Here is a 15,852-nt window from a genome sequence, read left to right as displayed (position 1 = left end):
GGCAAGTACAATGAGTATAGATCTAATTTTATTATTTATTTATTAATTAATCTAGTTATGTATTCATTTATGCCATTATAGCCCTGGAATGCGTGCAGATGTTTTAATCATGTTAATGCGTGGAGAGAGTCCATTGCACTACATTGGACCGAACTGGTCCAATATGAGGACACATGGGGTGGTCCAATATTGGGCCGGCACCCACTTGAGTTCTCGGATGTATATGTTAGCAACCATGTACATATGAGTCATCATTCCTCATTGTATTCATTAATTATATGTCAAACAACCCGCACAGGCTGTCCTAGCTAGTTCGCCTAAAGTTTGCGGTCCCACCACACTCCCAAAGATGATCTAAAATCACCATTTACTCATTTTGATAATTCTCGCCGTCAATCATCTCAGGCAGACGTAATATCACGTCGCACGTCATTTTGATCGCAAATTGACTATTTATGGAAAGGAGAACGGGTGATGGTCCAATTTAGGGACCGGTCCAACCTCCCCTAATATTGTGGATATAGTAATTCGACTATTGTACATGTTTGTTAGGCCCTATGGCTGACTTCCTCCTCCCCCATTACATTTCCTCCTCCCCCATTACAATCCAAAAACAGGAAGAGGAAGCCACTGCGGTAAATGTTAGTTGTGGTCCAAACTCATGTCTAACTTTAATTGTAGCTTCCCTGTTCTTCATAGCTAGGAGTTTTTAGGCACAACTTTCTCGGTCACTTGGGGTCAGCCTCACAGAAATGCTACAAAACTCACCTGCAAGTTCAGGTTATACACATTATGTTTAACCTCTGTCTTCATGTCCTTTAGCTCTTCATTTGTGTGGGATCCTGCTAGTGGTGATGGTAATGGAAAGGGGAGAAGAAGGACAACACAGCTGGAAATCACGTGAGTATACAGCCCATAGACCAAAGGAGTACAAAATGTTTCATCAACAGAAAATACAATCAGGTAATCAGCCTTTTGTTAGACAGACCTGCTGTGAAATAGTGTATCATTAATATTTATTTGGACCATAAACAAAACATAAAAACACAAACTTATATGATCTCAAAATACAACGTGCCATGCAGTGTTTAATTCGTCGACTAAAATATTTAGTCATAATTTTAGTCAAAGTGTTTATTTCGTCGACTAAAATATTTTAGTCAAAGTGATATTTTTGTCGACTAAAATAGGACTAAAACTAAATTAAAACTTTCTCATGAGACTAAAACTATGACTAAAATGTCCAGATATTTTAGTCGACTAAAATAAGACTAAATAAAAATGAAAAGAAGAGACTAAAATCATCCAAACTTCTATTGACCGTCTGAAAGAGCCTCAGATCATGTAAATTCTCTGCCAAATGAACAGCTCTGAGCTTTGTTCATGTTGGAGAAGCTCCATGAAGTCGAGGAACACGATTAAATATGATTAAAATGAATATTATAAATATAAGTCGACTAAATTAGTCTTCATTCATGTAATTTTAGTCGACTAAAACTAGACTAAAATTGAAAAGTTTTTTCTGACTAAATCTTGACTTAAATTAAATTACATTTTAGTCTAAAGACTAAGACTAAAACTAAAATAAAATATGTTGTCAAAGTTAACACAGGTGCCATGACTGAGGCCGTCGTGAGCTCAATATCCAATGTGCAGCTCAATACATTTACATCTTGGGACAAACTATTTTGTTTGACCTTTTGCACATTTTAGATCACTGTCCGAAAAGGAGAGGGGGAAGTAAACACTTATTCAGTCCCGCCCCTTTTAAGCACTCTCAGTATCTTGTTCTATTTACTTGATAGCTTCCTTATATCATGTGAGCTCTGAGATCTAAATCCCAGTGGTCATGGATACAGTGTTGATACTTAAACTGTCTGATATTTGGACATGGTTTGAGGTCTATATGTAGTTTATTCCATATTTTAGGACCACAAACGGACACACACAAACCTTTTCTGGATGTCCAGGCGTGGCCAATTTTGATCCAAGCCCCTTTAATTGTATTTTCCCTCTTTCAGAAATCAACTGTTGAATTTTTAGAGGTAGTTGCTTATTTTTAACTTTATACATTAATTGAGCAGTTTTAAAAGTGATCATGTCATGAGGTTTTAGAATTTTGGCTTTAGTAAACAGTGGATTGGTCTCGGTAACCAGCGTTGTAAATTGTTCTGATCGCTCTTTAGTGAAGGATGAATAATGGCTGTAAAATAGTTTTATTGTCCCCCTTTTATTGTCCCCATAGGGAACCTTGTCCTCCGCATTTGACTCATCCTTCGATGCCGCTGGGGCGTCCCGTAAGAAGCAGTGGGCGACGGCAGTGCTGTGCCCGGGGACCCATCTCCAGATGAGGAGCCAGGCTCAGAATCACCTGGCTGGAGGATTCACCTATTGTACATGTTTTTGGTGGTAGGGGAAACCGCAGTTCCTGGAGGAAACCTACACAGATACAGCTGAGCCACTGTGACAAACAAATTATAATATAATATAATTAACAAAAGAAAAGGTCTGGCAACAATCAAGGTCCTGCGATGTTTTGATGCGTCACTCTCTGTGGGTCATGGATGATCTGGAAAACATTGGCTCTGGAGGTTTTGACCTTTCAGATGAGGTCGGCCATGTTTGCGTCCTAAATGTGCGGAGGGCAGTCCAATCTTTTAGTTACGCTCTCAGTGCGTCACATGTTTCCACTCTGAAGCAGAATAATGTCACTTGTTAGCGGTTTAGGAAGCCCCCCACCCCACCCCTCCACACACACACACACTCTCACACACACTCTCACACACACTCCCGGCTCCTCTCCCTTTTAGGCACTGTCCCGGGACAACAATAGACTACAATAACTGGAGGGAGGGGGTGTTTGGGGGGAGGCAGCTGCTCTCGGTTTGTACACACAACACAAGAGCAGCGAAACACCTGTCTGCTGACGCTAACGGGACGGAGGGGGGGGAGGGAGGAGGAGGAGGAGGGGCGCACCGGGCCAGATCGGGCTCGCTTTAGGGGGTTGCCAGGTTGACCACGGCCGACACCTCTGCGGTTTTAGAGCCCCATCATTTCTGGCCTGTTGTGGTTTTAACTTTTTTAACAAAGGAAACACAATTTAGAACAAATGATAATTTACAATGACAGTACAAAGAATATAAACTCATTGTACAAATAGAGCTTACTTTAGCCCTGGTCCAGTCTGGACTCAGCCTTCATTTGGTCTTGGTTAAGTCCACATTCAGATCAATGATAATTCCAATTGGCTGCTGCTCTTCATAATAATATGGTCTATTCTTTAAAGATTCATCTCAAACATTCAGGAAACACATACTGAGTCCACTAAAGCGTATCAACATGACATGAAGACTGCTGGTCTCTGATTGGCCAGAGGAAAGAGGACAGCCCTCATTGAAACAGGAAGATCGTGCAAGATTTAATATTTCACAACATCATAGCGCCTTTGAAAAAGGTGACTTTGCCCATGATGGCATTTAGCCGCTGTTAGCACAACTTTAGCATGTAGAGTGGAGTTAGCATAACATTAGCATGTAGCTTACAATCATAGCTCATCTTTTAGCTGCTTCTTTTGTCTAGTCTTTGCTTTGGCTCCTCTGGATAATAAACGCACCAAAAAGCAGTATTTGTGCATATTGTTCTCACTGCTGCGCACAAAGCTTTTCATCACCGTTCTTTTTTCCTTCAGTAATGTGTATTCTGTGGAAGGACCAAAGATATTGGCCAGGATCCCTCCTCCGTTGTCCACTTGGTTGACATCCTCAGAGGCGTAGCTTGCCATAAGGCAGGCAGCTGCCTGGGGCCCCCAACAGTCAAGGGCCCCATGAACCAACCCGTTATTCAGAATCCTGCAGTAAACACTTGCAATTCACAGTCTTCCTAATGATTTGGGTGATGCAGTTACATTATCTCTCCACCAATGCTCCGTGGCGCTGCTTTAGTGAGTCATGGTTCCCTAATGTTAACTTATAGTGAGCAGTGGACAGACTTTTTACTCACGGCTCCACCAGATTATATTTCTAACAGTGAAACCAGTTTATTTTAACACTCTTCATGACCTGAAGAACCTCAGCCTTTTGGTCTGAGGGAAACTAATGCAGAGAACTGCATTATGGGAGTTGTCAGGTGACCCACTCCTGCCCAGATGACGTCCTCTCTCCCAGTGCGCAGTATACTAAGCAGCCACCCGAGGGCCCCCTACCGACATTCTTGCTTGGGGCCCCTTGGTACCCTTGCTACGCCACTGGACGTCCTCGGTGGTGGGCACGGCCAAAACGGAGCAATAGGAACACCTTTACTTACAAAACAAAGATGTCTTTTATTATTTTACTGAGTACAAACTACAAACAAAAGGATCATATTTAGGTGGTTCATTGCTAAATAAAGTTCGGTCCAAAAAGATAATTAAAAAAAACATGGTTGGAGTGCATTAGGGGTAATATTCAGCTCTCTGATCCACAGGTGTATCCTGGGTGAAAGAGCCAAACTGAGGGGGGAGCTGCGGGGGGGCGTGTGGTCCGAGTGAACTGGAAACCTCTTGGCGGTGTGTGATGATGTGGATTCCGTCTGAAGTGGTCGAGACGCCGAGGATCCTTGCAAAACAGCCACCGTAAAATCCAGTGTTGGGAAAGTTCATTTTCTACATGAACTAGTTCAAAGTTCAGTTCACAAATTTCCAAATGAACTAGTTCGTTCATAGTTCATAATTGTTTATAGTAAATAGTTCGTTCATAGTTCCAAAAATGAACTAGTTCATAGTTCTTTTTTTTGTTTTGTTTTTTTGCTGCGAACTATTCTTCAGACATGAAAACGGATCAGGGTGAAATAGGTGAGAAGTATATTTCCCCTCTCAGGGAAATATTTTTAAAATCCATATCTTAAAGCAACAATCTGAAGTATTTTGAGATGCATTTTTGCCAACCTTGGGAGAGCTAGAGAAAGTTGACTTCAGCCATGAGTTAAAAATATTATGGCCTCCTCACTTAGTTTCATGTTTTATGACTGGACACAGTCGGGCCGTTGGTGCGGGGGCGGAGCAGGGCGAGCGCGAGCTCCACCGTGGACCCGCCAGAGTTTGGAACCGCTGGTTCAGGTACATCACTGGTAAAATCCCATCGGGCTGACCTTTTTTCTCCCACATACCTCTTGAGGCATTCATTTATACTAATGTGTTTACTAATATTATCATTAATAACATTTTCTTGCTCTCAATAGTATTATAATTTTGATACTAATATTTTGCTAGTTAATATGTCTAGTCTTTGTGGCTTATTTCCCACAGTTTTTGGCTGCAGACACCTGTTAGCAGTCGTGGGCACAGGTAAAAGGTGATATACAGTATACGAAGTTTGTTTGCTCAGATGGAATCAATTATTATTATTTTTTTGCTAAGTTTGTTTGACACTGCACCTTACATTGTTCACACATCATGTCAGGTAGAGGAACAGCTTACCTGGTGAGACAGTGGTGTGTGCTTTGCTTGTGCTTGCCCTTTTCTGCCCCCTTGTACTCTTGGCTAAACAATACTGGCCTCTCACTGTCAGCCCCTGTAGCGTCCTCGTCCTCTGTCTCTCCACCCATTTTCACGTTGTTTATTTCACTCACTCCAAAGACGATCTGTCTATCCTTCTCTATCTCCGTCTGAAATACTGCCTGTCGACATCCCGCCACACTGGCCAGACGAGCCTCAGCCAATGAGTACGAGCTACGTCATTTATATTGCAGAAAAAGCGGAATATTCAGTGTCCTAGGAGAATATTCTTTTTCCCCGGGACAGACCATTAAAAAGAAGGACAATCAGGTAAAACCGGGACAGGTGGCAACACTAACTGCCTAAAAGGAACTATTTTGTTTCGTTAAACCATTATCATTTCTTGAAAGATTCATTAAATTCTGCCGCCAAACCGCACACGCTCTGAAGGAGGACCCAGTGTGCGTGTGGTTAGGAGGTCTTCCACACTCTCCGGAATCAACCAGCGGGGCCACGGAGCAGCGACGGTGGACCCCTCTCACCGCTCTGACCCCACCCCCCTCCACTGTCTGTGTAAACGGGCTCAGCTGATGGACCCCCCCCAGGGACATGTGCACCATCTGCCAGGGCCGCTGAGCAAACAGGTGTCCACAGCCCGGCATCGCACCAGCAGCTCTCCACCTCTGCATGGGGAGAGTCGTCAAAGTACTCATACTACTGAGAGTAATGATACTTTACTCACTACATTTACAATTAGGAAATAGAACAGTGTGGACAGTTTTGAATGTGACGGTCTGAGTTCTGAATTTTTGCGTGTCTACAGGGGGTTTGCCGCAGGGTTCCATATTAGGGCCCCTGCTGTTCATTATGTACTTTCATGAATTAAAAACTGGCCCTCAATGCTGACCAGACAAACTAATGTTACAGTGGGGTAGTTGGTGGAGCAGGTCGTCTCATGATCGGAAGGTCGGGGTTCGAATCCCAGCTCCTGATGGTGCGCACTGTTGTTGTGTCCTTGGGCAACTTGGACACTTCACCCACCTTTCACACGCACAAATAACTTGGTGTCTTGCTTGATGACTCCCTCACTTTCAAGCCCCATGTAGACAATCTCGTGAACAAACTCAAACTGAGGTTCATTACTAAGTGTAGAGCCTCGGCCCTCGACCCATTATCATGAACTGTATTGTAGAGTGGGACGGCCGGGCTTCTTTGTCCTCCAGGAGGCTGGGTCATCAGTACACTTTTGTTTAAACATTTATTGATCATTTGTTGCTCACAATCAGCTGGCGTAAAAAAAAAAAAAAAAAAGAGATAAACCTATTACCAGAACAGGTCGTGTTCATGTTCTAGAATTCTGTTTCTGTCAGAGCAGGTGCCAATACAACTCTACGGGACAGAAGCAGTTTTTGACAGAAATGTCCAAAAAGAAAATGTCCAAATGTTTTCCCTGATCATTATTTGACAGTGATTGGATTCCCAAACCTGACATGTTACTCTCATTCTGCTGACTAACTGACTTCACCTGCCCTCACCTCAAACTATAGGCTCTTTAGAATGTTGTGATGTCACATGAACGCAACCTAGTCCTTGGAACTTTACCCAATAATAGTAACAATAATAAAGCCTTACACTTGTATTGCGCTTTACAAGCCTGTATTATCAACTTTCTTAAAGCGCAACACTGTCGACATTATTCAATCACTCCACACTCAGTGGTGGTCAGATACTGTTGTGGCCACAGCTGCCCTGGGGTAGACTGACGGAAGCGAAGCAACCAGTCTGTGTCATCGACCCCTCCGACCACCACTCACTCACTCACTCACTCACTCACTCACTCACTCACTCACTCACTCACTCACTCACTCACTCACTCACACACTCACTCACTCACTCACTCACTCACTCACTCACACACTCACTCACTCACTCACTCACTCACTCACTCACTCACACACTCACTCACTCACTCACTCACTCACTCACTCACTCACTCACTCACACACTCACTCACTCACTCACACACTCACTCACTCACTCACTCACTCACTCACTCACTCACTCACTCACTCACTCACTCACTCACTCACACACACACTCACTCACCACTCACTCACTCACTCACACACTCACTCACTCACTCACTCACTCACTCACACACTCACTCACCACTCACTCACTCACTCACACACTCACTCACTCACTCACTCACTCACTCACTCACTCACACACTCACTCACTCACTCACTCACACACTCACTCACTCACTCACTCACTCACTCACTCACTCACTCACTCACTCACACACTCACTCACTCACTCACTCACACACACACTCACTCACACACACACTCACTCACCACTCACTCACTCACTCACACACTCACTCACTCACTCACTCACTCACTCACTCACTCACACACTCACTCACCACTCACTCACTCACTCACACACTCACTCACTCACACACTCACTCACTCACTCACTCACTCACCACTCACTCACTCACTCACACACTCACTCACTCACTCACTCACTCACTCACTCACTCACACACTCACTCACCACTCACTCACTCACTCACACACTCACTCACTCACACACTCACACACTCACTCACTCACTCACTCACTCACTCACTCACTCACTCACTCACTCACTCACTCACTCACTCATTCACTCAACAGGCTTCCTGGTCTCCCATCCAAGTACCGACCAGGCCCTTCCCTGCTTAGCTTTCAGATCTGACGGGACTGGGCAGAGCAAAGGCGGTGTGGCCTTTGACCTCTATGTATAGCTACATTCATGTGGTCCTCTGGAACTGGAACACTCGGGTCAAAATGAGCTTCCCGACTGACATGTTGTTTTTTAGTTAAACACTGCTACTTTCTTGAGCAGTCAGTGAAGTAACACATTTGCAAGAGAAATGCCCGACATTAATTCGAGCAAAAAGAACATTTACATGATATTTTATAACATGAACAAACCAAAGTTTAGCTTTTTAGAAGCTAACACCAATGGTTAGCTAAGCTAAGCGCTAATCAGTGATAAAATAGCTGTGTTTGTTGTCATCCAAATCCACACTTTCCCACATAAAAAGTACATGAACATAAACCAACTGGGACAATGATGTCACAACTCGGAAAAACAAGCTCCACAGTCCACATGAATGCAGCATATCATTAGCTTAAAAATATCACATATAAATCATTTTCTTCCCAAAATTTCGTCATTAATTTGCTGCTTCACTGAAATAAAATGATTATGACTTACTACAGATGTTTTCCATCTACATAAGCCCGATTTTAACTCAGTGGTTCTCGGGGTCAGTGCGCCCATTAGATTCCACCACATGAAACAGTTAGTAATAGTTTATTTATTTAAAACGGAGCAGTGCTTATTAATTAACATGAGTCCTCGAAGTCGAGGTTTAGCCTCTCCTCGTCTCCTCATGGGGCCAAACGGGGGTGAAGTTAGAAGCGACCAAGCTCTTCCACGATTTCACTATTTAAATACAGTTACGTGAGTAGCTACACGATCAACTTCACCCCCGTTTGGGTCCACAGAGGAGGAGAGGAGGAGAGGCTAAATGCTAAAAACATCTTTGGTCTTATTGTGTGACTGAGCACATGCGTAAAGACCAGACAGGTACACATCAACTCGTCTAAGCTCAGGGAAGAACATGTGTCAGTATGAGAAAGAAATCAGGTGTCCACTACCTCTATTTACTTTTACTTGTGTGGTCATTATCCTGCTCTTCTCTTTCTGAACTATTGTAAGTGAATTTCTCCATTGTGAGATCATGAAAGTCGTATCTTTCTGATGAGTCACTCTCTTGTTCTTTGCGGAAAACGGTCCTCTGTAAGAACAAATCTTCAGCAATTCAGCTTTGACCAACCTCAGAACACAAGTGCCAATGATTTACCTCCACTTCAGAACGTGTGGTGAATTTTTTTTTGCAGTGTCTTTGGAGGATCAGATTTGAAGATGTTTTTCAGATGTTCATGAGTGTCTTTACAACAAAGCCCCACGAGAGCACTGCATCTTATCAATGAGAAACACTGTGTGTCCAGTTAAACAGCCACACTTCCTCCCCTGCCCGGCCCAGGACGTCTCCTCACAGGATTATCCAGAGAGAGAGAGGGGGGGGGGCTCTCTCTCTCCAGCTGCCCCATCCACACATCACACACCACCACATGTCCCGCTGCTGTCCTGCTGCCGCATGGAGGGAGGGCTGGGGAGGGTCAGGGGTCACCTCAGGCCTCGTGCCCCGGGTCACTGAGGGCCAGCCCCACCTGCTGAGACGGAGCGTGTCCGCTGTGACCGGTGTCCGCTCGCCCCGCACAGGGAGGACCCACACCTTTCTGCAGATATAACACCAAAGTCGTCCAGGCAGCGAGCCTGATGGGACATGAGCAGGGCTGGGTACCGTTAAACCAGGGCTCCTCAAACCTTTCCCTCTGGGGGCCACATTATCGTTCCTGACTGTGATGGGGGCCGGGTTGGCTACAACATAGACTTTTTTTGCTTTGTTTATTTGAATAGGGACAAGTATGTCACATAAACTCATGTTACATTCTACAAGATTTTAGCCAAGGCTAATTCTCAATGTCCGTCCCTTGCTATGTGACGAAAAGTCATAACACTTGTATTGCACTTTACAAGCCTGTGTCACAAGTCTCTCAAAGTTCACTGTCGTCATTATTCATTCCCTCCACACTCTTCATTCACCACGTGGCTATAATGTGTTGTTTATGTCCTGATCTCTTATGTCAGTGCCCTCTGCTGGACACGTGTGGAATTCTTTTTTATTTATTCAAGTTGCCCCCTAGTGGCTAGTGACAAGTTGGTCATTTCATACTCACCACTGCCACCTCAGGTCTTACGCGTAACTGCACCTTTTATATTAAGCTCGTGCATGACGGCACTTCGGACCGAATTAACAACTTTCTGAGTGACAGTGCAGGATTTCAGAGGCAGTTGTGGTGAACAGGTCTGGGCTCATTCTACACAGTAGGACATGGAGGAACATGTAGAGGGAGGAAAATACTGAATTTTAACATTTTGATGTAGGAATGGGCTAGAGGCTAGAGACTTATTTTTACATACTCAGGGATTTGTGCTCTACAAGTCAGGGGCCGGCTTAAATCATCTCACGGGCCAAATCCGGCCCGCGGGCCGTAGTTTGAGGACCCCTGCGTTAAAACATACCAGTATGGCATTGGGGGGGGAAAAGGTAGCTGTGAGTGTTTGCCAGTTTTCCCCATTTTTTTTTGCTAATTTTTACTACTAATATAAAAAAATAAATAAATAAATAAATAAACACATTTTCCTGACTTTTTGCCCCAAAAAATGTAACACAATTTTTTCTTATTTTTCTGCCACAGTTTCTCCCAAAGGATTCCCCATGGTGCACACATTTCTGGACATTGGTGATGTCAGATGAACCTGATATTGTGAGTTTGAATATATTCCAAACATTATTGTTCTTTTTCTGGTTCTATAGACGACAGATATCTTCGTCTAGGTATCGGGAAAAAAGTATCGTTCAGGTACCTGAATCGAAATCGTCACCACTTTCTGACCTTTTTATGAAAAAATACTTGCACCTAATTGTTGTGCTTTATTTGTCATTGAACAAGAGAGTACAGTGTGCAGGTGTTAGTCCTGAGCCGCTTCCCTGGGCCGACCTGACCCGCATGTTTTTGGAGGAAGGAACTGTAGCACCCGGAACAAACCTGGCATCCTTCAGTCTCCTCAGAGCGTGGTGTCCTGCACTGATCCGCTTCTCCACCTCCTTCTCCCTGCGCAGCTCCCTCCGCTCCACAACACCTCTGTGCTGCAGCTGTGGGGGCTCTCGTGCCTCTTCAGTGTTTCAGAAGAAGAAATGTGTAGGTCTCAAATGTCTTTAGCTCATAAGCTGCTTCTTCAGGACCGTGATGGACTCTCTGCGGTCCAAAATCCACCGATCCTCCACAAAAGCACGGCAGAGACGTACAGAAGCATCCAGTAAAACCATGTGGACCACAGAAACACACTGCATCAGAGCCGTGGTCCTGCACTGTGAGAGCTGAGCCGCTGCACCCCTTGTGGATGACGTAGGTATTGTGGGTCGGTGTGGTGGAAGCGGGGGCCGGATTTCACATCTGGTCTGACCGATCCAAAAGTCCGTCGGTCCACAGAGGAAAGCGCTCATGCTCCAGACGGCCCGCCCGGCCCGGGCTCTGGCCCCATGATGCCCTGGTCCCTCGGGGCGCTGGTCATGTGCACGTTCGTGGGGGGTGGGTCACAGTCCCGGTCAGAGTATGCTCTTTATAAAAGTGAAGATCCACTGGCAAAACACAAGCTAGCGGCTCCAAAAACAAGAACAACACGACAGGGGATTGAACAGCAGGCTTTAAAGGGGAATTTTTTTTTTTTTTTTTTTTTACACCTTTATAAAAATGCATTGGAGATTTATTCCTCAAATGTAGTGCAGAACGAGTAAAGAACAAACTCTCTACTGAAGCACGGGGCTTAGGTCAGGGATCTCCAGCCAGTAGCCCTTTCTTGGTCGCTCGCCAAAGGCTTTCTACATTTCTTTATGCGCTTGTCAAGTCACATTTTAGAGGAATTTTCTTTATTCTTTATTCTGAGGATTTGAACAGAATCTGCAAACATTTATGTAAATAAAGTTGAAGGATAAAACCCAAGTCATTTTCTTTCATTTTGGTGAAATATGTAGGCTACAAACCGTCCCGGGGAACTGCTCCTAAGTCGCAAAGTTAGTCGTTTCGCTGTCTTGGAAGCGAAAGTATCTCTGATGGTTTTAACTCACCAGGTAAAAAAGCCTGGAGACCCCTGGCTTAAGTAAACCTCTGTGTGTATAAGCGTGTGTGTGTGTGTGTGTGTGTGTGTGTGTGTGTGTGTGTGTGTGCGTGTGTGTGTGTGCGTGTGTGTGTGTGCGTGTGTGTGTGTGCGTGTGCGTGTGTGTGTGTGTGTGTGTGTGTGTGTGTGTGTGTGTGTGTGTGTGTGTGTGTGTGTGTGTGCGTGCATGTGTGCGTGCATGTGTGCGCCTGTGCAGGTGTGAGAGAGAGTGTGCCAGGTCAGAGGTCAGAGCTCCACAAAGGCTCACTGCGGTCCCAGCTGCCGGGCCAAACGTCACACACACACACACACACACACACACACACCCTCTCCCCCGTGGACCCTCCCCCAATGCCTCTGTCCCGGGTCGCTCGTGTCCCTCGTGTCCCTCCTCCGTCGTCCCTGTGGGGCTGAGTCTGGGAGCAGAAGTTTAGGAGCACATGACGTCCCGATGCAAAGGCAAAGCAAAACGGTCTTTGGGTTGTTGAGCCTCTCACAGTGGGACACAGGAACACAGTCATTCTGAATTCCTTATCCTGTTACCTGCCATCATAGGGATGAGTGCAAAGCGTATTGGCTTGAGCCCTTATACCCACAGTGAGGAACATAAGTCTTTGAACACCCTGCAATTTCTGTCTGACAGTCTGAAATTTACATCGTAGGTGCATTTCCAGTGTGAGAGACAGAATAACAAAAAGGATTTTGTGATTTTTAAATAATTTGTATTTTCTTGCATTTGAACACCTGCCAATCAGCAAGAATTCTGCCTCTCACAGACCTGTTACTCTGCGACAGAAAGACCTCTACTACTACTAAATTGCAAAATTGTTTCCAGTGTATACCTCATTTGAAAGCCAAGACTTTCTAGTTCCTACAACTATGTGTAAGATCTGTATGAGTGAAAGAAGGCAAGGCAACTTTACATACTTTACATTTACTTTACATTTCACACACAAGGCAAGTCAATGCGCCTAAACACAACTTTACATCCCATTTGCTGTTCCTAACCCTAATCATAACCCTAAACCAAACCCCCTGATCGGGGGGGGGGGGGGGGGGGTCCCAGCACTGAGCCGGAGGATCCGATTGGCTGGACGATCCTAGACCCAAATGAAGCCCAACAACCATCAGAGGTTTTCATCTGCGACTGAAGGGCTTCAGACACAAAGGCCTGGTCTCCTTGGTTATGGTTATGCTTATGGTTAAGTTATACTTTATTCATCCCTATAGGGAAATATTCTCTGCATTTGACCCATCCTCAGTGTCGCTGGGCGACCTGTAGGAGCAATGAGCTGCCAGCGTGGGCCGGCACTCGGGGACCCATCTCCATGATGTGGAGCCGGGCTAATGGTCAGAAACACCTGGCCAAAGGCCAAAGGCCTATTGTACATGTTTTTAGTGGTAGGGGAAACCGGAGAACCTGGAGGAAACCTACGCAGACACGGGGAAAACAATGCAAACTTAAGACAGAAAGGCCCCGTCCAGGTGGGAATGGAACCTGAACCTTCTAGCTGTGAAGCACTGTGCTAACCACTGCACTACTGTGCCTTGAGCCACAGAACTGCCCGTTTGGGACATCATTCAATGTCCCAAACACAGGACATTGAGCTCATGTTTGGAACTTTGATTTCTGTTTAAGAGAGTTTAGTTTTTTTGGTCCTAAACCTTGGATCAGCTGCACAACAGCCTGTCATGCAAAATGGTCTGTCAGCTGTTCTGAAACGTTAGATCTGTTTTCCACTAAACGGAAAAGAAGGAAAGCAGTACAAAGTTCAGACTTTATTGGAGCAGGTTTAAACACATACAAAATACAGCGAGTTTGCATTCATGTCTGCAGCTCATGCAAACCAACAAAGAGACGTGAAACAAAATGATACAAAATGAAGTAGGTGCTACAAAGCCCGACTGAAGCTCCTCCCTCTGCAAGGCCAGACTCAAAGTAGAGATGTCAATTTGAAACTTTTAAAGAACATTACTGACTACATGTTTTCTGTCATTTTCTGTTTTCATATAAAAATAAGGAAGTGGATATTGAGCCAGAACCTGCTTTCAGTTTGTAACTTGCTCCTAAGTCCTGTTTTCATTATGGTCTATGTAGATAGTAAAGGTTAGGAACAGGGGCGGGGCTGACGGTGGCGTATGTCGAGCAGTCAAGTCAATGTTACCACGTGATACGAAGTGACAGTAGGAACAAGTAAGGACAAAAAGTCTAAATAATCGAAAAAACAGACATTTTATGGCTGAAAAATGCCCAAAGTTTCTAATATTTTCATCGACAAAATCTACATAATGGATAGAGCCAGAATTTAATTGACAATTGTGACATATTAGCTACAAAAATCTGCTCAGAGGGATTTGGGATCTTGTTTGTTGTTATTTGGATCAGAAAAATCAGATAACTGGAGAAATCAGAAAACCCAATAATCAGATTTAACGTGTTTATATTCACTTCAGAATTCGGATTATCCAAAACCCTGGGTTTTACCTGGTTCAGTCAGACCCACCTTCAGAGTCAGGGGGACCCGGAGCCTGAGCCCAGAGAGACGGCACAGGTTTACAAAAGGTCCAGGTCCACAGGGCCGACTTAATCCACCCATAGGCCCCTGGGCTAACCATGAAATATAGGCCCCCCAACCCTACTTAAGGTTACTTAAGTTCCGACAGGCCTTTTGTCATTAGCTCGGCCCTCGAGAGTGGGGTTGGTGAACTTATGCTGCAATTAAAGGAACAGGCCACCATTTTTCCATACTGAGATATGTTCTTACCTGAGCTTAGACGAGTTGATGCGTACCTGTCTGGTCTTTGTGCGTGCGCTCAGTCATGCAAAACGACCAAAGATGTAGTTAGCATTTGGCCTCTCCCAATGGATTCCTACAGCTCCAAATGGGGGTGAAGTTGGAAGCGACCACGCTCTTCCACGGGCACAAAGACCAGACAGGTACGCATCAACTCGTCTAAGCTCTGGTAAGAACAGATCTCAGTGTGGAAAAACTGTGGCCTGTTCCTTTAAGTGATTGACAGAAAATTCAACAAGTGGTAGAATAATATCAAACTATTATGACTTCTGAAAGGCAGAGGCCCTCTCCTGGCCCGCCTATAGCACCTGCACACGCCTGCGTGTTGGTCAACTCATGCTGCAAATGTAAAGTGATTGACAGAAAAATCAGCAAATTGTCTTTTGTTTTTGTTTTATATTGAATTTTTTTGAAAGGCCCTTGACTACTGTAGGCCCCTGGGCTCCAGCCCAGACAAGCCCAGAGGATAAGGCGGCCCTGCAGGTCCAAACCACTATTTTCAACCTTTAAGCTAAAGCCATTAAGTTAAATACAGACTGCACAAACACACTTTAACTGTAAAGGAAAAGCTGCAATGACAATTTAATCAATATTTTCAGCTGGAACTCTAACCCACAACTCTGAGGATGTAGCGATATTCTGCATACGTGCTATAGCTCTAACCACTGGACCATCGGCGGCACACTGCGCTTTCACTTTAAACGTTTGGGATTTATTTATTATAGATTATAGATAACCTGT

Source organism: Gobius niger (assembly GCF_951799975.1).
Source record: "Gobius niger genome assembly, chromosome: 9".
NCBI classification, from domain to species: Eukaryota; Metazoa; Chordata; class Actinopteri; order Gobiiformes; family Gobiidae; genus Gobius; species Gobius niger.
The sequence above is the reverse complement of the archived record's forward strand: the minus strand, read 5'-3'. Positions refer to the sequence as shown.